We start from the raw sequence: 26173 nt of genomic DNA, 5'->3' as shown, positions 1-26173 counted from the left end.
TTAATATGCTTACCTTTTATTTCAATCTAGCATTTGAAAAATTAATTTTTAATTGCTTTTATTGTTTCAGACAAATCATGCAACACATTTAATCAGAAATTAATTAATTTAAGAGGGAAACATGCATAGACAGTTTTAAAGTACTTGGGTTTTGGCCTCTAGCAAAACCTTTCAGCCCTCTCGTTTAAGAAATGTTCTGCCTTAGGGTCTGGATGATTCATAGACTGACAGTAAAATGCATGAGCCTTTCAACTTTTAAAGTCACTGGTTTAAATATGATTCAGGTCAGTAGTAAGTGAAAGTCATATTTTCTAATGTATGCTCAGTGATCTGAAATATAGTTCACAGGACCAGAGTCAGCAAATGGCTGAGCTGTCTAGAAACTAGGGACTTGCAGGTCTTTAAGTATTTGGCCTTCAGAGGAGAGGCAATTTCCTGTCCTATCTGTGGCTTCTGCAACAGGGCCTAGGGAGAACTGGGTTCCTCACTATGTGCTTCTGCAGGCCAACACAGGGATCTGAGCATTCACAGGCTTGCTGAGAAATAAGAACCTACCACTAACCAGTAGGAAGTATTGGTGGGGAGGGTGTTACTGAAATTGGACCATTCCAGAGGTCTAGTGCCTATCTTAACTATTTGTTGATAATAATGAAAATGGATCACCCCCTTTCTTAACTGCTGCTGTAAGATTTTAGCATATCCCAAGTCTGTCAGAAAGACTACCAAAATCATTCCTAGAATGGCTTCAACAAGAAGAGAGCCTACCCAGTTGCTCTAACTTCACTCTTTCAAACAAATATCTTGGGATTAACACAAAGCATGCTGCGAGATGTGGGTCTGCAGTACTTTGGCCAGGGTAGAGAACTGAACCAGGGTCTCCTTTTTCCAAACAGAATATTCTAGCAGCTGTGGAGACTAAACTATAAATAGAGGTGACATAGTTCATGCTTGCCTTCTTGCCCTCCACTTGGGATGTTATGTCAGTGTTGCATCTAGGCTTTTAGAATTGGTCATGAATTTTCATAGCAGCGTTAAACCATTAAGAGGCAGTTACTGCCTTATGGCCTGAATTTCCAACTTCTTCTGGAAAGTAGGTTTGAAATAGGAGTGTTCCTGGAATCTGAGGTTAAGATTTGTTTTCCAGTAGATTTTTGTACTAGACAAACTTGAGCATGAACATTTGATGCTGGTAAACACATATTCAACAATCATATTTGTAGCAACCATATGCCAAAATGCATTCAGTTAAAAGTGTTTTTGTGTGACCTTCCAGGCAGAAACTCTTCACCCATATCAGAGATATTTCAGCCCCTTTTAAGGAATGGTGTAGAGGTTGTAGTTCTTTTTTGTCATGGCTGCGAGCCAAAGAGGCAGTTGCACTTCTTCCATCTGTTTCTTGGATTCTCTTTTCTTTGTCATTCCTAAAAGCACCATTTAGGGCTTTAGGTAGATTCAGGTAAGCTGTGATTGGTGAGGGAACTGCCCACTGTTCCAACAGTTTCAAGCAACTTGTAGAGTCATTTATCAAGCTGGCCTCTGGTGCTCACTGCTTTCCTTTGAGACTCCTAAAGACTGAGAGTTCCCTTCTCAATTAAAACTCCATCTTGGAGAAGAAATAGTGGCTACTGACTTCATGGCTGTAGTAATTTCATGATTGCTTGAGGAAATTGGTGGCCAGCTGGGGAAAGGATAAAACAGTCATTTGTCCTCTTTCAAGTAGATGGTCCATTGATCACCTACTTAGTCAAAGATCTGACCTATAGCACTCTATTAAAGTGGCAATTCATCCTGTGTCTACTTGGGGGTATTAATGACTAAAATGGAAAAGGGTATGAAGAAACACATTTTTTTGTTTTGTTTTGGAAGTGGAGGGGGAATGCATCCTTTAGAAAGAAGTTTTGCCATAAGTTGTCTTCTCTGTATAAAACTTTTGCGACAGGATTGCTCAGCCCTGCAAAAAGGTGTAAAAATACATTCTATGAATGTGCATTTATTCCACCTTTTTTTTTTCCCCTTGGAAAAATAATGAATTTGGTTTTAATGCAAAGCCATTCTGATCTTGATCCATTTCTGCCTAAGGGCTTTTTTGATGGATTTTTCAGGCCATTTTAGTTATGAAGCAGGAGAGGTTACTCTGGGTTGCTATTTGGACAGTATGTCTTGAAGCTGCAGGAAGGCTCCTTCAAAGTTTAGACTTGCTAAACCTTTCCCCTGCTAGAAAACTTCTTCCATTCATCTGAACAATCCCTTTCAAAAGATGTGGCATGCACTACAAAGCAGACTTTTCTGCTGGAGGACAGAGGCTTATGGAAAGGCTGTATTTTAAGCTTAAGTGTAGGGAATGGATCAACAATTGCACCCAAGGCATTTTCAATGCAGATATTCACAGACCTGTTCTTACACTGTGTGATTGGACTTGCTGTTAAATTAGATCAATACTTGGCTTCTTTCCTGTTGTACTATCACACTCTGCTGAAAAGATCTTTCCTTTAATCCACAATTAGCCCTGCTGCTACCCCAACACAAATTACTGTTGCATATCAGCCAGGTAACAAAGCGGGGAGCTGGGTAGTCTGACTTGGGAGATTGTGAGCCTGAAGAATTTGTCTAATTTCTAATGATTTTACTTCATATCTCATATTCAAGACTGTAGAGCTGTGTGATGGGGTAAGAATTACTGGGGCTTATTTAAATAAAATAGATAAAATCACATTCAGTATCTTCATTGAGGTATATGCAAAACGCTATGTGCTGAAAAAAGTGGGAGGTTGGAGGTGGGATATAGATAAGGTAGTAAAAAATAGTAAATAGCTCTGCAGGCATTTTGTTTGGGCTAGTGGAGAGACAGTGCTTCCTTACAGTACTTGCACAGGTTGTTCTTTCTCAATGCAACAGTATTGCTTGGAACAAGGACTGCTGGGATTCACAAGGAACCTTTCCTTTTCTCCTCTCTGTATAATTTTTTTTTCCCCTCCCTTCATGACAATTCCTTCATTTTTTACGTGGAAATCAGGCGCTGTAGACTTGCATGACTTTGTCTTTTATATATACAACAGTGTTTCTGCAACTACTTCCAGGTGTATGAGCTACTGACCCTTCCCTTTCTTGGGAAGGAAATTGTCAAAGCCAATCATCATGTATATTTCATGCAAGGTCCCTTTCTTAAGTGTAAATTACAAACTTTTAAAGCAAACTTGTTCAATATTTATAACAATCATTTCATAAGTGGCTTTCTTAGATGTAATAAAGCAGTTATTAGTAATTAAATATTGATGTCTAACAGCATCCTGGGCTTCTATAAGTATAAAGGAGCTAGATATGGTCTGCACGGTGTTATCTCAAATATTACTGAAGTGTTGAGCACAAAATTACCATCTTATTACCCTAATAATGTTGAAAGCACTGTTTAGACATTCAATTGATATCAAACAAGATGCGATTGCATGTTGATTAGATATCAATTACAACAATGTAGGAACTGACATTTGATAAGCATGGTAACAGCTTTTTGTTTTGTTAAATGGCTAAGTATCTCCTGGAGGGAATTATAAATCATTAGAAAATCACTAACGTATTTGGCAGCTTGTTAAGTGATCTGTAAACATGGGGGCTTCTGGCTGTGTTTCTGGAACTTGGGCATTTTCTCACAAACTGGGCCTGTCTTCAGCATAGAAACTTTGGATAACCGAATATTCGGCTTCACAAGAGTTATGTTTTTCTTCACTATCAAATTAATTTGGTAAAATGGAGCTATTAATATTTACTCATTTGATTAAACGCACTAAAGCCAGATAATTCACAAGATCTTCTTATTCAATTTTGCCAGCAGGCTTCCTATCTGAGAGCTGTTTCCTGGTCCTCGTTTAATCTACGTACATCCATATGCATATCTGACAACACACTGATTTACATTTCTCCATGTAAATTAAGATTTCTACCATAATTAAATTACCTAGTGCCTTAAGACAGTGCAGCTGAAAGGCTCGGATGTAAGAATGCAATTTTCTATTGCTGCAATGCAAGCAGTACACTGTTTTCCCACATGCTCTGTAGAACAGGAATTCTGCTTCAAACTTGAAACCACTTGATGGATGCTGTAACTGTGATGAGAGTTTAATACAAAAAGTAAATTAATGAGCATTAGGGAAGGAAATTCCTGAGGGAAGGAGAAAGAGATCTATGTGCTTGTACCTTGACAAGGCTTCTCATCAAAATGCTTCAGCCCAAGGCTTAGTTGAACAACTTACTTTTTCAGGCTGTAGCACAAAAAGGTAAGGGATGTCTGTTCTTGGAAAACTTAACAGAAATAAAAATGTCTTGCTGTCTTTATCTTTTTGTCGTTATGTTTACATATGCATAACTAGACTTATTCAAATGGAGTCCCAAAGGGGAAAGACTGGGAATACTCTTTCTGTCCAAGTTCCAGCATAGATTCTTCTAGATCTCCTATACCATTATGCTTCCTGAATACAAAGGAAAAAGCTCTCAATCCTGTAATTGACACTTGAAAGCCTTTCATTTGTGTTGAGCCAGAGGATTGTTGCCAGGATGAGAGGAAGTGCTAGTGATACACAGTGACCAGTTTCCCCTTTTCTCCTCTCTGACCAGAGCTCATTCTTACTGCTTTGAGTTTCTTAAGACAGGTGATTGCCCGTTTGGGGTGCCTTTCCCCCTTCATGTTTGCTAGCCTGCAATGGCTCTGGCCTTTTGTCCTTTGCATCGGTAGTAAAGAATATGAAGAACATGGCTCATAATAATATTTCTGAGTAACTCACACGGAACAAAGGAAGCATTTCTGTCAAATAACAGATGATGGTGATATTTGTCTGAATTCACAGTTTCTGTGTGCATGCAGCTATGCAGAGCTACCTTTCAAAATCAGACCTCTTATTAACTTCTCAAGCTCCTGAAGGTTGTGTCCCTATGACATATTTGTTTAGACAGCTGATTCATTTTTCATATAGCAATGAGAATAGCTGTGGTTAACATTTTTCTGTATGAAATTATATTTATTGCTTATAGACAAAAAATGATGGATCCATCACAATGCAAGAAGGCTCGCCAGTGAAATGCTGTAAATGTCATCAAGTGTTGTCATGATGTCATGTCAAAATTAAAATATCTTTATTCTATGCAAACAAATTGTTTCTTTGGGAAAAGTTCCTTTCTGTGTCAACTTTGTTACCAAAACTGCCTTTGATTACTTTGTGTAATATCTCTCTGTAATTCAAATACCTTCAGTGAGTACTATGGAATCACTGTTATGCTTTCCACAGAGGGATGATAGACTATTATGTGCTGCAACATGTACAACGTAGCAGGTAGTTTTCAGCTATTGTTTGCATAACTGGGTTATTGCCAGTTGTTTAAGAAAATCTTGCTAGAGGAGTAGTCCCATGGCTGGGAGGATGGTTAGAATTGTAGCTTTGAATAAGTTTAGAGGTGTGTTTTTTTTTTTTTTAAGAAGTTGTCACTGAGCCACTGATCGCTTTGTATAAACTGTTTCAAGTGATACTAAAGCCAATAAATCTTGCTGTTAGTTATAATATTGAACAGGTTGTTCATTTCTTGTGTTTCCAATGCTAACTACATAATCTTCCAGCTCTCCTGGGTAGGAAGTTGCTTTCTGGTGAGAGAAATTTACCAGATGGAACATGAAAAGTTTGGACAGGCGATGCTGTGGGCTTTTGTGTGGTTGTTTGGGGTTTGTTTGGTTGTTTGGTTTTTTTTGAGGGGGTTTGGTTGGTTGTTTTTTGGTTGTTTTTTTTTTTTTGGGGGGGGGAGGGGGGTTGTTATTTGGTTTTGTTTTGGGTTGGGTTTTTTTGATGGTTTTCAAAGGGGGGAAAAAAAAGAGTCCAGGCAGGCAGGAATTTTGACTTAGTTTTTCAATAGGGAAACTTGCATAGAGTCCAGAATCGGCTTGTGCAGCTCTGCCTACAGTGAAATGCTCTGTGAAATTATGTTCGTTTACTGGTATATCACTTCAGAAGAGAAGAAAAAAAAAAAACAATCTGATGTTGCAACATTCTATTTCAGTGTTTCCCAAATGGTGTTTTAGTTTTTTGGCTGTGATTTGAATGTTTTGTCTTTAGATATACTGATACAGACTGGAGAAGTAAAAATCAAAATAAGGCTTTCCAGTTTTCCTGCAAAAATGTTTTGATTAGCTAAAAATGAAAACAAATAATCCCTCCTTGCCTTCCCACCTACAATTTGTCTTCAAAATATTTAAGCTTTTGTTTTTTTCCTATATTACATGAAGCAAGAGATTTGAGTTAAAAAGCTTTTGTTGCCTAACTGCTGCTTTCTGCATTGCTTTAACTGTGCTCTGTGTGTCTTACTGTACCAAAACCTGTTAAACATATTTAAAATAAAAAATTGCTGTTAATCTTGCAACTAAATATACTATAGTGTGAGAGCCACAGAAGTGTTGACTTACTGCATTACAGTGGATTAGAAATTGTCTAGTCCTTCATTTTTCTTCCTAGACCTCTTGCAGACTAAATTTCATACTCTTGTTTCTCACGATGAATTTCCCACATACTTGAAAGATGTCACTGAGCTCTTTTGAACAAGGAATCATCCGAAGTCGTGTGAAGGTGTCAGAGCCTGTCCCTGACTCTTCACTAAGAAAAAAAATCTTCCCCTTGGGAAACTTTGGAGAAACTCTTCTGTTTGCAGCAAGTACATTGTTTCTTCAGTTAATTAGCTTATGTTCCTTGATATTATTGTAATTGGCATCATGCTTGTATTGTTGGGGTAACTTCTGTGTCTATCAGAGAATCTCAAGTTCTGCTTGTGGCTCAGTAGGAATTGTTGAAGGGGGAAGAGTCCCATCATGATCTGCTGAAAGTAATGAAAAGGCTAACAAGGGTAATAGTTCTTCAACTGGAGAGTAGAAAATGTGTGAATAGGTGAAATTCTGGGTCCATTTGCATCACGCTTGGTGCAAGTCCATAACTGACACAACTGTAGCCCTACAGAAACTGAAGGTGAGGTGACAGAAGCAAGTGCCATTTCAGATAGCCTTGCTGCCTACAAGATGAGACAGCCATACGGTAAATTACTTTAACACACTTTTCATTTCTGATTTGGGTGAAGATGACAAGAACAGAGGGATTTTAAGAGCTTTCCACTTTGTCATTCTTCCTAACCTGCCACATTCTGATCCACCTTGAGAGAGGATTTTTTTTTTTTTTTAATTAAGAGGTGAGTGGATTTGGGTGCTGGTGGGATCTTTGCTGCTTTGTTTCAATTTTTCTGCAACACTTTCTTTCCATGGGAAATTGTACTTACCTGCAATTTGCCAGTAAGATTATTTTTGTGTTCAATTAGCTCTTTTCCTTATAGTACAGGATACAAGACAATGAAATAGCAATGTGGTTCTCAAAATCACTGAGTTCTTTTGGTGTGGGGAAAGAGCAAAATCTTGTCTTCAGTAGCTTAGCTGCTATCAGAAGTCACTTTTTGAGACCATATCTTGCCAGCAGTGTTATCATCTGGATGTATATGCTCTGCTCTAGCTGCACTGTAAATTGGTTACATGGGATATGCTGCCTTAGAAGAACACTATTGTCCTACTTACTAACGTAAAGCATGGAGGTGGGGATGATGTGATGGCATTAAAAATCCCTAGTTTCTCAGCTTGTACTTTGACAAACATGGTAAGCTTGTATTCCTGCTCTCAGTAGTTGAATGATCTCTTGCAATAAAGAATGCTTATTATAAAATTCAAATTAAATTTAGTATGTTGAGGTGGTGACATTTATCTATCAGAAAAAAAAGTAAATCTTCTTTTATACAAGCTTCTTAAACTTAGACAAGGACAGAGAGTGTGGGAACAAGAAGTCAGGTAGGCCCATTAATCTTCTCTGGATCATAAAAATAAAGATGAAAGTACCATTCACTTCCCTGGGATTTGTTTGAGTAGTGTGGAGTAACACCCTAAACACATCAGACAGATCTGCCAGAAGGGAAGACAAAAACATTTTGGTTAAGAGCTAGACAGGGTTCTTTTACCTCAGAATGGGGGGGAGGGGTGTGTGTGTGTGGGGCGGGGGGTTGGGTGAGGTGAGGGAAGCCCACTAAAATTCTGAAAAAACTGAAAAACTGCTGTCCAAAAAACAAGGTTTGGAGAAACTGCCCAGGATGTTGAGACAGCTCTGTGTCATTTTACAGCAAAGCTAACAAACACTGCACTTCCAAAATTGCACTTAGTTTTACTGAGGTTGAGTGGAATTACGTGGTTAAGATCTGCTTAACACAATTGCATACTGATAAGTATGTAAGAAGCATCTCCTCTTCAACACAATTTAATTCTGTTCTCTTTTCCAAGAACAAAATAGTCCAGGTCTAATATTTCCTTGTCCTGCACTCTTTGCAGCACATGTTCCAGCACAGGAATGGAATGTATAAAATGTACAAATGGCTGTACAAAACCTGAGGAAAGGATTGAAAGCCTTGCCATCTGTGAAGTCTATCCAAATAATGAATGATCCTTTTTTTTAATCCTTTATTTCAAACCCAGTAAGTAGCAGTCTTTCTAAATAAATATGCCTTTAAGCTGAAAGTAAAGGTGATGAATTGTATAAAGGGTATCTTTTTGGTTTTAAGTATTTGAAGACAAACTTCTGAATAAAACCAACAAATTAGAATCATTGCCTGAAAACAAACTAGTAAAAAATAGATAACCTTCCATAAAACCAAACAAAGCTGCAAGGCAGAGAATATGAGCTCAAGGTTCTTCTCTGTGCTCTGTTTTAGTTCACTGATTATATATTTATGTATTGAATCTCTCATCTAAGAGACTCTGTACCATAAGCACCCTGAACTACCGTTTGCATTTCCTTACCTTTTCCCTGGGCAGTGAAGTACATGTACTGCGCCTTTCATAAATGTAAGCAAGGACTGCTCTAAGAAACTAAAACCTCAGCTTATAAAAAACAGCTTCAGAAATCTCGCTCCAGAAACATCCACAAAAACTGGATCCCCAGTACATTTATTTGAGTAGTTTTAGAGATTTCTGAAGTCTTACTTTTTCTAATGAACAACGAGTCGTCTAAGTTTGTTGTATTTAGTTGATTTGACAACGCATGTTGCAGCTTGGGGACCGACTTAAAACACATTGTAGCTTCTATGTGGCTACACTGCTAGGTCTCCCTTTGGGATCCAGGGTATAGGTTGTGCAAGGGAAGGAGAAAGCTAGTGCACATCTAGGTTTTATCTTTGTATGGGGTATGGTCATGTTCCATTGCCAGCTTATTCTGCATTTTAATGACACTAGATGGCATTTCAGACTCTAATGCTAGCTGAAGATTTGTCCAGTGTCAAAAAGTTCTCTGTAGCAGCCCCATTTCAGGGAAAGTGTGTTCCCCTCTTCTGTGCCTTTTTTGCTAATAGAAATTGTATTCCACATGCCAGATGGAATTCACTGGATTTAGCACTACCTCCTGGAATCCAAATGTTTCCTGTGCTTTATTCCTCTTCATCCTATATATTATGAAAGTATTTAACCTGTCATGCCCTTTGGGTACAGACAGTCCTCCATTCTTTCAGCAGTTCTTACAAGACAGTTGTTATCCCTTGTTAAAGTTACAAGTTGTTCTCTGGGTTTCTTTTCTTCTTGAGTTCAACATAGTATTTATTGTGGAAGTGGGGTGTTACATGGACAATTCTCACATCTGTTGAAGACTAAATTGGAAGTATTGAGTCTGCAGAGATTGGCAAGAAATAGAGCTTATATGTAAATTTATTATTTATTAATAGGCATTTTTGTTTTTTTTTTTTGTTTTGTTTTGGTGGGGTTTTTTTTTTTTTAGAAGCTGTCCTCCATTCCCCTGATATTGTGTCTTGCCTTGATTTTTCTGCCTCCAATTCAGTCTAATGTGAAAAGTGCACTTGGGCTGCAAAATCGAAACATTTTGACTACAAAATGTCTTAAGACATATATTATTAATGTTTCTTCAAGATCAGTCATGATGCAGTGGAAGTCTAGAGAAAGATGAAGGCTCTCTGCAGATTTGCATCTTCTAACAATATTCGGTACAACATGAGTGCTTTGCAAATGCAGCTCTTGGACACAAATATTTCCAAGATACAGGTATCTACTCAAACCCAACACAACTGCTAATCTTCTGTTCTGACAGCCTAATTCCCAACTTCTTTGTGACTGTGATAGCTACTTGTAAAAGCAGATACTTTTAATAATACAAGACAAATATGAAACAATGTCAAAATAAAAAACAGGGGAAACAATTACTTTCATTTTGCTAATCTCATGTTAGTATTTGGTTCAATTAAGCCAATATTCCCCTTGTGCTGTAGGTTGAAGGTACCTGGGAGGAATAGCCAATATTCCTGCAATAATCAGACCTGTTTATGGAGACTAGCCCTTCTTTTTGCAAAAAAAAAAAAAAAAGAGATAGCTTCTCACAAAGTTTTCTATGCCTTGGACTGCAGTCTTTACCAATGTATTGAAAGTGAGCATCTATTACTCCACTTCTGAGATCATAAGAGAGGACTTGTTCACTATGTCATGTAATCATCCCTCTTGTTGCAACCTGACATTTGAACCACCCCTGCAGGCTTGAATTTCATAATAATAATTAAAAAAAGCTTCTGAGATTTGCTGGCTCCATTTAATTTGGTGGGGGTGGGTATGGGTGGAGAGTCAAAGGCCAGAGGTTCATCCACCTCAGAGGCTGTGGTCGAGGCTGTGATTCAGCTAAGGACCTGTGCATTTTCTGACCTGGACTCTGTTCCAGACCCATGTATTTCCTTGCATTCTAACCAGAATGCTTTCCAGTTGGTTAGGATCTGTGGTGCTGCTGGGGTGTCAAACAGCATGATGTTTCTCCACTTACTTGCTTAGCTCTTTGGTTTTTAATGTTCAGGTCATTTAAATATCTTCACAAGGGTGTCTGAAAGCATTCAAATGCTGAAACACCTTGGAAGACAAGACTATTATACACATTCAAGCACTTCAGGCAGTGGCATACCAGACTATAATTAAACTTAATAAAAAGGAGGTGTGCTTCTAGAGTCTTCTATACATGCAGGAAGTTAAGATTGAATTATAACCTGGAACTTCAATTTTCCACCAGTATATTTGTGCTTGATTACATGTAAATAGCATTGTCCTGGTTTTATCCATTTCCATTACTTCAGATTTGGGGATCTGAACCAAACTTCTATTCAATCGCCACATTAAGGAAGAATAAACTTAATTTCGTTTTGACAGAAACCAGAGAACAACAGTCACGGAATTGGCTTCAGCAAGCAACAATTCAGCTCCAGTTGGTGTCCACAGTTGTGGACTAAGTGAAATCAACAAACATTTATAGGAATGTTCCACAGACTAAGGGAATGGTATCTCTGTGCATATATCAAAAGACAGGAAAGATGGTGTACTGGAAAGTGCATGATGTAGATGGTACGGAAAAAAAGCTTGGATACAGTCCTGGTTCTGCCTGGGATAATTAATATGCTTCTTAGTAGCTGGTGCAGTGTTGTGTTTCGGCTTTTGTCTTAGAACAAAGCTGATAACATGCTGATGTTTTAGTTGTTGTTCAATAGCACTTACACTGATCAAGGCTTTCTCAGTCTCTCATCCTCTGCCAGTGAGGAGGGATACAAGAAGCTTGGAGGAAGCAGAGACAGGACACCTGACCCAAACTAGCCAAAGAGGTATTCCATACCACAGCATGTCATGCCTGGTATATAAACTGGGAAAGTTGGCCAGGAGCTGCCAGCCGCTGCTTGAGTCAGCAGATGGTGAGGAGTTTTATTGTTCCTCACTTGTATTTATTGGGTTTCTATTCCCCTCTGCTTCTTTCCTATTAGTACTGTTATTATAATATTTTACTTTATTTCTATTACTAAATTGTTCTTAGTCTGGGGGTTTTATTTTTTTCCAGTTCTCCTCCTGCTCCCACTGGTGAGGCATAGGATAGGGAGTGAGTGAACAGCTGTGTGGTACTCAGTTGCTGGCTGGGGTTAAAATATTAAAAGCTTATTTAATTATTTACCGATACAGTGAAGTCTGCTGCAACTTAGTCTTAGGTTAGACTTGATATTTACAGATAAAACTGCTTCCAACATAGCAAGGAAATAGCAATATTTTTGTGAGGTGGGAAGAAAAGGGTAACAAATCCTTTCTTGTTTTACAGCCTTCTGTGGGAGGAGAAAGACTGTACATGCTTCCACAGGAATATGGAAATGATGGGGAAATTATCTGCAACATTTTTGAATAATGACTTGGCATACATTAGAATATTGTTGCACTGCTGCATTTGCTATGCAACAAAGCCTGTTGTGTGCCAGTGGTTAAGCGCAATCGTCAAAAGGAAGGGGAATTATCACTTTTTGTTTGTGTGTGCTATAGACCTTAGCAGTTTGACTAAAACCAGGCATTCCAGTGGCAGGAAGGGCCTTGCTGTTTAATAGAAATGCACATTTTGAGGGAACTGACAAAGGCATCTTACTAGTTAAATGTGTACATTCCTTGTTTTATTTTCTTAAAGTCAGTTGGGAAACAGGGACACATTAGTATTAGAAACAATATTGGCAAGGAAGGAAAAGAGGTAGAGTAATTGATTTTTTTTAATTTTTACTTAATGAAAAGCTGTAGATGAGTGTCGGGAGGTTTTGTGTTTTTTTTCTTTTTTTGGGGGTGGTTTGCGTTTTTTTTTCTTGATATTCGGTGTTGTTTTAAAAGGGGCTTGCAGTTGAAGAGTGCAAAGTCTTTGATCTATTGATCAGAAGATCAGAAAAGGGTGTCTGGAAAGCTCCTTTGAGAGCTCTGATAGCAGGGCTTGTCAGGGGATCACCCAGGCTTAATGAAGTTATGTTAACAAAACCAATACTAAGGTGAGAGTTTCCTCCAAACCTGCAGGATTGCTGCCTAACAAGCAATTAATGTAATTTCGCTGAACAAAAGCTTCCTTTCCTTCTTTGTTCCAACTCAAAGGCAAAGCAGGGATACCCTGAGCCAGAAGGTGGCAGGCAAAGTCCTTTTGTCCTGCACACGTAACAGAGAATCAGTCATTTTAAATATGAATGCTTACTAAAGTCAAAGCATAAATTTTCCTTATGTTAAGTCTGGAAGAATGCTTACTAAAGTCAAAGCATAAATTTTCCTTATGTTAAGTCTGGAAGATATGGCTTTGTTTTCTTTTTAATTTTGCAACTTGAAAGATGCTTGCAAACTTTTTATGTAAAATTCAACAAAGGTGGCATGAGTCCTGGTCAGCAAATCCCCAAAGCAGTGATCCAGCTGACATAGAAGTTGCATGGAGTTTCTGGTGATAGCTTGATGTTGAGCTAATGTTCCTCACCTAGTGCTGCTTCAGCAGACTGTTTTTTCTTGGGGTAGGGAGGGACTTTGTTTGGCTGCAGTCACCTGTGATGCTTGCTCTTCAGGAGACTGGAGGACAACATTGTTTTACTGTAACATGTTTACAGGGGTCTTTACTGGGGTTTAGTGATCAAGCTGTATGAACATTATTAACTCTGCTTTTGGAGCTGAACAGAGACTACCTATGAAAAAGCTCTCTGGTGTAAAGGTCTGGGATTCTTACATTAGCACTATAAAACAATGGAGACCTCTGCTAGGTGGATGATGTAATTTTTCTTGCAGTGTTTTGTGGGTTTGTTTTTTTTTTTTCTTCCTGCTTGATATGTGTAAAAAGAAAAATAAAAATTACTTGGTACAGGACAGAAGGTAGAAATGAGTGTTGGTGAGAAGGCCAAGAGACTGACAACAGGAATGAAAAACTGACTGTAACAACTGGTGAAAACAAATTGTGAATATTGAAGAATCTTGTTACCTTGGTAATTTAGCAACAGTAAACTGCAGTGAAGAGATGGGAATAAAAGTAGCTTGTGCATATGAGCAGGTCAAGGCAAATCTGAAGCAAGGGAGGGCTGTCCATAAATGCAGTGTACCCCAGGGGAGCCTTACAGTCTCTGTTAAGAAAACCATTTATAAACACTAATGGCAGCACAACTCCAGGACTGACATGATACATGAAGTTCCCCTCCTGTACAATGCCATCTCTGCTGCAGAAGAACTTCTTAAACATGTTAAGTACTGTTGTGGTTTAAGCCCGGCTGGTAACTCAGAACCATGCAGCCACTCGCTCAGTCTCCCCCTTCCTCCCCCTTCTCCCAGAGGGATAGGGAGGAGAATCAAAAGAATGTAACTCCCATGGGTTGAGGTAAGAACAGTCCAGGACCTAAGGTATAACACAAATCACTGCTGCTACCACCAAGAATAATAATGTCAACTGCCTACCACCTGATATCCAGCCAGACCTAAGCAGTGGTCTGACCCTTCTGGATAACTCCCTCCGGTTTATACAGCGGGCATGACGCGCTGTGGTATGGAATAACCCTTTGGCTAGTTTGGGTCAGGTGTCCTGTCTCTGCTTCCTCCCAGCTTCCCCTTCTCCCTGGCAGAGAATGAGACTCAGAAAGTCCTTGGTCAGAGTAAACATTACTGAGCAACAACTAAAAACATCGGTGTTATCAACGTTGTTTTCAAGCTGAAAGTCAGAAACACAGTACTGTAGCAGCTACTAAGAAGGAAAAAAAAAAGACTCCTATAGCTGAACCCAAGGCAAGTGCCCAGTGTTGCTGGGGTGGGTGCATGATGCCTAATGTTTGCCTTAGTGGGCTTCCCTATTATGCCATATTGAGGATAAGGACCTGTAAATCTCCAAATGTCAGGCTCACTCTGAGGTTCCTTTCGTAGTTGTTTACTAGATCTTTACTATTTATGCCTCCTCACTATCTTGCAGCATAGGTAAATTACTAATTTGCTCTCTGGTGATGATCTAGCTAGTTCAGACACTTAAGGGAGTAAAAGCCTTGAGATTACCCCGGAACTGAAGTCTTCCATGGAAAAAATCCTGGCTCAGAAAATTGCAGGTCAGTTTTATTCAGTAAATTACACTGATTCTTACCTGGCAAAAATGTCTCTAGCAGGGATTCCAGTCAGAGGTGTTGTTTCCTCTATTCTGTTTTTACTGTCATGTGTTTTGCTTCTATCAGGAATAGATGAAATAGATGAAATAGATGTGACTGAGCTGTTCAAATAGCAGAAATAATAGATTCTCACTAGAATTAGGGACATTTTGTGGAAGTTTCACTAAGAGATGTAAACTTGACTTTTTATTTGAAGCATATTTGTCTGCAGATTTCTAAGAGTTTCTGCCTCTTGCTTCCAGTGGTTAGAGGCTGTTTCAAAACAAACCAAAACCCAGACACCTTTGAACTATAGAAGGTTCTAGCTGCAGAATGTTCCTAACTGTCACTACAATGTCACAGCTAACATCAGGAGAGGCAGTGGTGAGACTAGCTGCTGTTTCTGTTGTGTATTACCCAAGCTAGTCGTCTCAGAAACTTTTCTTGGGGTGTATGGAAAGAAATTATTTTCTTTTAATTCATTAGAAGGAGGAGGCTATTTTTGCAAACATCCTAAAAATGTGCTCTCAAATATATTTCTTCCAGTTCACAGACCCTTCTGTGGTGGAAATGTGTTTTAATCAAGTCCCTGTCGTAAGACTATTTTCTCTGCTAAAGAGGATGGAATGATCAAGGTCCCATTACCGTTCTTAAAGCCAAAAGGCACCAAGCTGATTAAAATTGCCTTGTGTACACCCTGCTAAAGCTGAAGAAAACAGTATCTCCTTTTAATTTGGAGATGCTAGAGGCTACATCATCTGTGATGGACAAAGGATGGTCCTGGTAGCTCTGATTGCAAAATTTGTGAACATTGCATTCATATTTGATTTTGTCCTTCAAAATCCCCAAAACAAGAAGAAAAAAGGTGCCCTGAAAACACCACTCGAGTCACAAAATGTTGTTTATAATTTAAGTCATTAATAGGCATCTCCATTATGTTGTAATTCTTTACTGATTTTTATATAGTATAACCATTATGCACAGCATTCATTGAACTGATGTGGTAGTCAGCAAATTTTCAGATTGATTTATCTGACCTATTTTTATCATCAGAAGACAGTTGTATAAAACAATAAGCCCATGCACTGTTGCAAATTAAAGAGGAAATGTTGGCAGAAATAATTGGTAGAATGTGGTGGTTTTCCCCTGCACTCTGAAAAAGCATGCGTGAGCCAAGCCCTACCAAAAAGCTTCCATAATATTTCTATTTCTTTACAATTGCTCCAATTTCCCAATAGCCCATCTGATCTTATATCCTGTCACACAGAATGGCCATCACACAGATGCATCAGAGGACAATTCAAAATCTAGGAAATGGAGAATAACCAGTTTGAGGCAGCTCTTCCTCTTGTTCAAAGGCAGCTAGCACTGAGAAGCAGCACTTTTCTTTAGTCCCACAGCTGAATGTGAAGTACAGCCTTGGGAAAGAGACAAGAGCTGATTTAGCTACTAATTTGTGGGGTACACAGGTTACCACTGGCTGAGTACTTTTTATTCACCTTTTGAATTTGACCCCAAGATTTTTGCTCGTTCTTGCTTCATATCCCATTTCTGCCATGACACCTACCATGCCATCAAAACTAAACAAAACCTTGGAGAAAGATTTGAAGATCTGTTGCTTTCAAAAATAAACAAACAGCAGCAATTTTGAAGTGTGGATGTGTTTGTTTTTAGGGGGAAGGTTAGTGCAACCATTTTTCTCCACTAGGTGGGAGATTTTGCAGTATTTAATGTATGTATGCACACAAATGTGTGAAAGAATTTTATGAATTGTTGAATCAAAGTAAGCCTAGGTTTCCTTTAGGAAATCTTAGTTTAATAAGAAAATATGGGTTTAGTATCTAAAATGATATTGGGGAAATTATGAAATAGGCTTGAGTGCTTATGCAAAATAAAAACCTGTGGATGAACCTGACAAATTTCTACTACTGTACTTTGAGATGGAACAATTACCCTTTGTGAAGTTTTAACAGCCCTTGCTCATTGTTCTCACAAGTCTCTTGATGGACCATGTGGTTTTACAGAAACAAAACTTGCTCTGCCTTATCTCTCTCATTCAATGATCTTTACTCAAGTAGATGAATGAACTTTAGGAACCTACAGGAAACCTACAGATGTTAGACTTGTGGGCTTGCTTTTCTTTTCTTTAGGGTAATAGTGCTGTGACTAAAGCTACCCCATCACTCTCTAAGGAGCCTGCACAGTAAATACAGCCCAAGACTGTTGGTTGTGCGACTTATAATGTAACTGTCATGCATGCTGACTTTTCATGCACAGCCCTTGCAAAATTTGTGGACAGGTTCTTCAAAGATCTAAGAAAGCTTGAAATAGAAGCAGAGAAGTGCTTTTGAGGTAGAGGTCAAAGCCCCCTCCCTTTTCTATATCATGCGTACAGAGTAAATATATGTTCCTTCACAATCTCTGAAAACTCAAATTCTCACTTAGGCAAACACTATAGCGGTATCCTTTTGGGCTTTTACCTCCAGAAGCTGTCATTGAAGACAAATCTGCAGGCTATGAAAGAGAGAGCATAGGATCAGCCATCCAGTGTCCTTGAAGAAGGACAAATATTTTTTGCTGAGGTGCATGGGGAGGAGGAGGACAGGGATTGCCAGAAAGCACATTTTTATGGTAGCTGAAGTAATGAATTCAAATGAAAGAAATAAAATAGAGGTTTAGAGTGGAAGTGCTGTTTCAGTTTTAAGTACAGTATTGCTACTGCAAAGCTGTAAATTAAAACAGGGTAGTTAGGTAGGGAAAAATAAAGCAATAAAAGCAGAGTCCTTGTTAATAGGAAACTTGTAGGAGCCCAGCCTCTAATAATTGAAGTACATACACACTGGGGTTGTCTTGCCTCTGCTCTCAGTTAGTAATTAACAGGGTTGGCAGAAAGCTGTGAGGAGCAACTCGTGCAGCAGGAAACATATTTTTGCTAACGTTTAAATGCTTGCTTCTCTGATCTTGGGCTGGAGATCTTTAGCTGATTCCTGTGGTGCGCTTTTCTGAGAATTGTAGAAATTCATAGGTCACTATGCAGTCTTCAATAAATATTTCTCATGTTTTTTACCTTTTTTTTTTTTTTTAATCTTCAGCTGCTCTAAGCTTCTATACCCATCTTGGTGACACCAAGTTATCGAGACCTTGAAATTCTACCATCTTGTTCTGCCCAAGCAGGGAGAAGTCTGTGGGAACATCAATTTTAAAATATTTTTTTACCTTTCTGTTTTATTTTCTTTATGAATAGACACTCCTTTTCAAGGATTCATGGAGGGCTACAGGTGCTAGATTGAGAGATGGAGGAAAAAAACACAGAAACTGGTCTTAAAAAAAAAATACTCAAAAGAAAAGAAATAACAAATCAATTGGTATTTTACTAATGGCTTATAGGCAAAGGATAAATGATGGACCAGTCTCACTGAATGGAAAGAGAATGTTTCTTTTGATTTAGTGTTACAGTAGATGGAACTGCAAGATTCAAACAAAACCTCACTGACTTTTTGCTGCCCTGTAGTTCATTACCACTGCATCATTGTTAATGCTCACAAGTACTCATTCTGGCCAAGAAGATACCTATAAACTTTAAAAAGTAGCTGAGTTAGGGAGCTGTTAAATCCCAGGAAGTAGTGCACATCATTAGTTTAGAGCTTTCTCTGCTCTAGTATGTAATGAAATAATACATTTTCTCTAGAAACCACTTTTCATCTCAGAGCACCCGCATGTATTTATACTGCTTTGGAGGCTACAGGCTAGATTTCCAGCTTGTGTGTGTTCATGTGAGTCTCAAATGAGAGTGCTGTTCTTATTTACACTTAGTGAAAATGTGTTCTGGTATATAAAGTACCAGCTATATATTGTCTTAAAACTGGATTGTGTCTAATACACAATTAATGGAAGAATGAAAATGGAACAAACTGCAATAGACAATATCTGAATATCTGTAATGCTGTAGGTGAAATTGCATGAGTTAAAGTTGGTTGACTTTCGACTGTTTTCTTGGATAGCTCAAAATCTGATGCATACAAGGATGAATGCATCAGACCTGCTTCCTTCCTGTGGCAAAACAGAAATGCTTCTATGGCTCTAATGTCACAGATAAAAGATGTGTGGCTCAAGGTTGAGACATTCTTGTCACAGAAAGCTGATGTGTCTTGTGAGTGGGTGCAATTGCAGAATTGATTTCAAATAGCTTCGTACTGCTGCTTTCATCCTAAAAAAATGGTAAGTCACTTTGCAGACAGAAGTCTAAGATTTTTGAAGAAAATTCTTCAAAATTGAGGGGACTTCCATGAGTTTCTGGCTAGAATTTGTCTTCTTCTGTTGATGATTGATTCAGGCAGAATGTCTCTGAATGACTTGTAGTCACTTCATAATACAGAACATATTTTCCTTGCATGGCAAGGAGAACCCTGCTCCTAATCAGATAGCCATTCATCAATTCTTAACACAGCTTGATCTCTACCTGTTTTTCAGGTAACTAAATGGATTTTCACAAAATAAGCATTTATAGTTTAAGCTAGAATTCTTTTCTCACCTCAAACTGGTGTAATGCCCCTGCCTAGTAATTCTGTCCAAATATGGCCTGAGAATTATGAACCTCATTCATAATAGGTGTTCAGCTTTATTCTGAAACACATCATGATAAAGCAATAAACAAGAAAGATTTCTTGTATTGAAAGGGACATGTTTTTTTGAGGGAGAATTTCTGTTCTAAAATTGAAATAGGATAGATAGCCTTTTTTCCAAAAATTCATACAGATTATAGGTATGCAAATACAGCATCTACTCCATGGCAACATTTTAATTTATTTGCTTAGCACTGGGCCCAAGACCCATCTGCAATGTCATCCCAATACACTTATCTGCAGTAGAGAGAGATTGATCTCAGCAGCGAGGCCTCATTGTCCTTCCTTTCTGAGAGCTAATGGGATCACAGCCTGGGATCAAAAGTTTACAGTGAATCAATAGTCACAAATGTGCACTCGTAACTCTCTGTGCAGAGAAGAACTACATAGCGACCTCTGTGCAGGTGCTTATAAATAGGTCTCATTCCTAAAGGTTTTGACTTGTTACTGTGGTAGAGATATTTGACAGAATATCAGTGCTATGGTGAATAGCTTTTATCAAGTTGTTTGTGCTGAGCTCTCAGTAGATAAGACACATGCACCTGCCCATCATACTGCCACAACTCTTTGTCCAACCATGTCCATTCAATTTAGTCTTTATATTAGTTCTCATACAGTAAAATGAAAGGGGATAGGGGAAAAGCTCAGTCTATCATTGCAGTGGAAGGAGTTTCTGAGAAAAGTAAGAGAATAGCTTCTTTTGTCTGGGCTCCTTGAAAAATTCAGATAGCAATGTATAATTTCTTTTAATTTTTATTTTTTTTTCTTGTGGAACCTCATCTGTTATGACAGAGGGAGCAGATTTATGGGGCAACTCACACATGGATTAGGTTTACTCTTATAAGTAAACATGTATCAACCTTCAGTTGTTAGGTGCCTCTTCACATCTCTTCTGGTCATCTGAACTCTTGTAGGGCAGTTTCCATTTAATTCAGAGACCACTTTCAAATTATTAGCCTTGAAACCATAAGAAATAATTAGTCAAATTATTAATCCCCAAATTATTCTAAACTACTGGAAAGCAAGCAGATAACATTCCTCTCACGCATGCTGTGTCTCAGATCAAAAGCTTTTCTCATTGGGTTGCAATGCCAGATTTACCTCAGCAGTTGGTCTTGGTCCTGTTCTCTGCATGGCAGATGGGAGAAGTACCAGGTGCACTTCCTGCACCATGTGTGAGAGTGCCTCCTATATTCCAGGCATGCTCTTTGCAAAGATGTAGCTCATCTCTGAGGGCAGTGATAACAAACCTGTTGTGACCAAGTCCAGGTCGGTGCTACTTGGGACACTGCTATAACAGCTTGCTGAAGCACCTTGCAATAGATCATCCTTTCTTATCTGCTTTATTTTTCTTGAGGAAATAAATCACTTGCTAGTAGGTGAGAAGCCATGTGGCTTTAACACATACTTGCTTTTCTTCTTAAAGGGAAAAAGATTGTGCTTACAAAGAGATGGGGACAATGCTGTGTCCTTGATTTGTTATTGAATGTGGAAGTAATTTAAGGTAGGATAAAAGATGCATTTATGAAGTATGCAAACTACAGTGCATAAGCTAACAAGTTTTAGAACTGGAATGTACATAGGGAAATTAGTACTTGAGTACATGTTACTCCATGATTATGAGCTCTTGATTCAAATCCCTTTACAATTCACTTACCAAAGAATATGCATGAGAAGTACTTTGTTGTTGTTGTTGTTGTTACCTGAGGAGATAAAATACAGTAAGCCATAGTAAATGGAATTAATTTCTGTTTCTTTGGAAATCTTTTGAGTGTATTGAATTTCTAGGAGTTTATCTCCCACTGCAATTTCAGTGCTTAGTTCCTGGTCTGGATCTCTTTGAGGATTTGGGCTGAGACCATCTGGGAACCTCAGGTCCAATAACTGGTGAGCACTAGATGATAAAAGCCAAAGCATTTAAAACACTTTGTTTGGCACTGTAGTAACTGATAAGCTAATGTACAGAAAAAGGAGAGGGAAAGAGAAAACAGTTATTGTTTATGCCACAGGTTCCCAGTAAATGTAGAGTTTATTTTAATCTGAAAGTAGTCTCTGTTATCTCAAGCAGGTTTTCTTTTCTTAATTTACATCGTAAACAGGTACCTCTTTACTTCAGATTATCTGAGTCTCATCGGCCAGCCTTTCATCACTTCTCCAGACTTGACACTTTTCCATATATGCAACTAAGAGTTGGGTTTCCTTATCAAATCAAGTATCACACTTAAAAAAATCTGTAATACACTAGAAACAGCAAGCTTCTAGGGTTCATTTTTTGGTTTTGGTTTTACATTTTTTTTTCCCCCAAACTGCTGTGTTCTTATTCCATAGTAAATCAAGTGACCCCCAAACAGGATCCTCATTACCTGAATGTTGCTTACAGATAGTTTCTTCTCCTTTAGAGTAGCTTTTCTTTGATTTTTTTTTTCTGTTGTCAATTTAAATCACATCATTTACAACTACATAAATCACTGATTATTCCCTTTTTTAGTTTTAAACGCTGTTTCAAACAGAGCTTTGATCTGTTACCTGTTAACTCTGGGTTTTTACCTCTCAAAATATTAACTGTATTTTTTCCACATGTACCTTTTGTCACATGAAGAGTCTGCTTTCATTTGCTTTAGAGCAGCTGAAGGTCTTGTTCTAAGAAATTTGTGGTTGCTTAGATTGATTGTGAACTGATGGTAAACAATGCAAATAATGAGTCAAACAACGAAGAGGAATTAAGGGTGAGGATTAAGCATAGTCAGCATCTGCAGTGACTAATGCTGAATGGCTTGACTCCCCAGCTAAACCAACAACTGAATTTGATATGCAAGTTCCCTGATAGTGAATTAGAGCATATCCATGTAGTCAGGCAAAGGCATGTTTCAGAAGGAAGGACAAGGTGTGTCTTCGTTTATACTTGGTAGAGCATGAATCAGTTTGGGCTCCAAAGCTTTATCGCTTTTCAAAGTTAGTCAGAAAAGGAAAGGAATAATTAGAACTTGATGAAAACTTGCTGAAAAGTTACTGTAATTACACCTTTTCCTTTAAAAAATTCAAGTGCTTTTCTAATAATGTTGCTTGTGTGGTTTTTACAAATCAGAAAAAAATAAAAGTTGAAGAAGTAAAATTATAACAGGTAGCTATTTTCTATGGTTGCATTTTTACCACACTGGAATAATAACCCAACTGCTGCATGGTTTAGCTTTGCGGACCCATAAAGTGAGAAACAGGTTGATTCAAAATGTTTACTGGCCTTAAGGAAATGGGAGATGATGAGAACTTTTCATGAGTGGCATTTTGTCAATTAGCTGGGTTTAAATGGCGCTTTGTTTCAACGCCTAAAGATGAGTTGATGCGGTTTAGCTTTTTCTTGGTGGACTCTTCTCTGAAAAGCCAGGTGAATTCTCTGTGGCTTTAACTGCAGAACCTAACAGACTCATATAGCAGTTCTAGTTTCAAATTTGCTTTCTTATTCGACTAAATTTTTAGAGATTTTACTATGTCATTATTTAAGCTATGGAGTTAAATTCCTTTTCCTTTGTATTTATCACCGAGTGTGTCAGCAATTTGGAGTCTGCACTTGCTTGTGGGATTCCTATTTCTGAACACTTCATTCACCTTTTCAGCTGTCATTTATAATAGGTGAATAAAAAAGCAAGAAGTCTGAAACAGTTAAAATAGAGCTGCTTCAAGAACAACTGCTTGTACTCAGACGCTTGAGGCAGTGCAAGTTTTATGTTAGTGTATCTGCATACATGCAATATTTGAAATATAGGTCTGTGTTTATCTTAGATCCTTCTTAATGTTATTTATAATAAGAGGAAAACTTCTGTATATCTTTTTCTGTCTTTACAATTAGAAATAAATTAGGGTTTGCTGCTCTTCGTTACTTCAGAGTGTTAACACAGCAATTATGTGTTTTAACGGGCTAAAGAGCCAAGGCATTTGGCTTATGACTGGTACTAAGATTCCCTTCATAGAGTCAGTGGCTGGTCCATCCTTTTCTTTGGGTTATCCTGTAGCTGTCATAAATGTGCCTAGTTCCTTTTAATCCTCTTTTGCAAATTGCTGTCTTTGTTTTTTATCTTTTCATTGTTTTCTTCTGAACTCTTTCTGATTCATAGCTATCTTTCCAGTTAAGACTCCTAAAAATTAAATCACTAATAAGCATGTAGTTTCATTGCTGGAGTCAGGAAATATAACTGAGTTTAGACACAAACTGGGTTGCTTGGCATAAACTATGGGTGAATTTAGTCTGTATTATGAAGCTGATTGCACTCTAACTTTTCTTCAATCTTAAAAGCCAACTAAATTTCCTTTAACTTTTTTTTTAAGGAGCAAAATAAATTTTGAGAAATTTCCAAATGCATTCTTGAAAATGTCCATATTTTCCTTTCAGCTGTCAGAATCTTTGCCTCTAGCTGATCCCAAAATATTAATTAAAATATAAATATTATGTGCCTCTGTATAGGAACAGATACGTCTATGTATATATACTGCTTTATTACATTATCAAGTTCCAGTTTTCCCTACTCCTGAAAATGTGCAGGCTACCTTTTTAAATTATTTTGTTCCAGATGTCTTGGTCTCTGACTTTTTAAATTGCATTTTACTGGTAATTTCTGTTCATGTTACTAATCCTTATAATCCAGAGATTTCATTACCATGCTGCTTACTGTCTTTCTGGTCATTATTAGAAGTATTAAATAACAATGGTGCCTCCAAACCTCTTATATTTTTTATTTAATATTATCTTTTATTTGTACTTCTTAAACCATCTTTTTGTCTGTAGGGTAGACCTCATCTCCAACTGATAAGAATGAATTGAGGATAAATTCATGCAACACAGTTTTAAATTTCTAAAAGCCACATATTTTAAATCTTCTAAGGGCCACAACTCAGTAATCATGTTTTGTCAATAAAAATAGGAATGCAATCTCATTCTCAGTCTCAAAGAAGCTGCCTGTTACAAGGTCACTTTTTTCTTCTAAACTTGAGCATTGTGGGTTCTGATAGTGATAGGATTTTGTATCTGTGGCAGTCTGCTCAAATTAAAAATATGAAGCTATGTCTCAACTCCTTAATAACAGAATTCTGACCTCAGGAAAATGTCTGATATGTTCTAAAGCTACACTACAATTATTAGTTGTCCCAGCAGTTAAAATGGCATATTAACAGGTCTCCAGACATGTACAGGAGAGTTAGATGGAGAGGATTGAGGTCTCCACAAGGAATACAGTAGTCTGCCTTCACTTCTTGTCAAACAAGGGGTGTCTGGTCTCAGAGTATTCTTCCCAAACAAGCAGATTAATATCTGCAGCAGTTGAAAGCTGACGAGAACAATGAAAGTTTGTAAACTCTTACAGAAAGGTCATAAGGAAAATTTCATTTGTGTCATGGGGATTGACATTCCCCTCTCCCAGCTGTGTTTGCCACAGCTACGTTTTGCCACTGGCTGTTACTGGTTTAAAATCTCGCACAATACTATAATGTTTACAATGTGTTTACAATAACACAATGTTTATTTTTGAGGCCTCTTGCTAGTGGCCCCAGGGGTTATTCTCTGTTCATGTAATGGATGGCTTGTATCCTTTGTCTGTTTCAGAGAAAAATGGCACACACAAAGAAGAAATAATTATTTCCCCCCTCTCCCCTTACTTCAGTGGGCAGATTTTTTGAATTCTTGGTAAAATTTGTGAAACAAAAATCTCAATTCTGACTGGCTTTTTCTTTTTACTGAAAAGCATTTACATTTTTTATAAGACAATAGTTCTTGGGACAAAGATTTCTTTGGGAGTATCCATCACAGGACAAGAGAAAATGAGAAAATGTTCTGTCATGAGCTTGGTTTTTTTGACCAGATTATAGTGTGTTAGAGGGGATTTTTGTCTGCGTTTCCAAATCTTAATGTCTTCAGTTGTATTGGCTCAGAGATCCAGAAGCAGCCAGTCAGGACAAGATAGAATTATTTTGTTAGGGTCATTTTATTAAAGTTATGTGCTTCTGGGCCCCATTCTGTTTCTCATAGTCACAGGCATCCAATGCTAAACTGGATGGGGTATCTATCTGGATGTTTTGTAGTAACATTGAATGGCCATGGAAGTGATAAGAATCTGTTACTGGTTCATAAGGCTGATCAGAAACTGTAGCAGATGTAACTTTTCTTAGGATTTGACCAAAACAGATCTGGGAGAAGTCTTCAAGAACATTCCGTAGTGTAGTTTCAGGCCTTTTCTTCTATATTAACTGGTGGTTAAGAAAGGTTAGTAACACAGAAAAGAAAGGAAGGTAAGCACTGATTGAACCTGTTATGCCTCTGTTTGCAAATTACAACTAACATCTCATCAGGGCTGTAATTCATCGTAAACTCCTTTTTTTGTTTCCTTTGCTTTTTACTGACAGTGCTTGTTTAGACATTTAATCTTGTTTGGAGACTTTAGCCACAGTTTTTTTCATTTGTCATTTTGGACAAGTGAGCTTTTTGAATAATCAGTGTGTTACTGTAAAAATTAAGATGATAGAGGTGCTTTTTGTTCATATCTTTGTAAATTGGTTTAACTAGAGCTTATTGGTGTTAATTAGAGAGAAAATCTTGTTTGATT

General features: G+C 37.9%; 1 long non-coding RNA gene across 3 annotated transcripts in view; it reads left to right on the top strand.

Moving 5' to 3' along the window:
- The window catches only part of LOC136011159 (uncharacterized), a 178972-nt gene that overhangs the window by 11816 nt on the left and 140983 nt on the right, over window positions 1–26173 (top strand). The gene's annotated exons all lie outside the window — the stretch shown is intronic.

The sequence above is a fragment of the Lathamus discolor genome, chromosome 3 (genome assembly GCF_037157495.1).
Source record: "Lathamus discolor isolate bLatDis1 chromosome 3, bLatDis1.hap1, whole genome shotgun sequence".
NCBI classification, from domain to species: domain Eukaryota; kingdom Metazoa; phylum Chordata; class Aves; order Psittaciformes; family Psittacidae; genus Lathamus; species Lathamus discolor.
The sequence above is the reverse complement of the archived record's forward strand: the minus strand, read 5'-3'. Positions and strand labels throughout refer to the sequence as shown.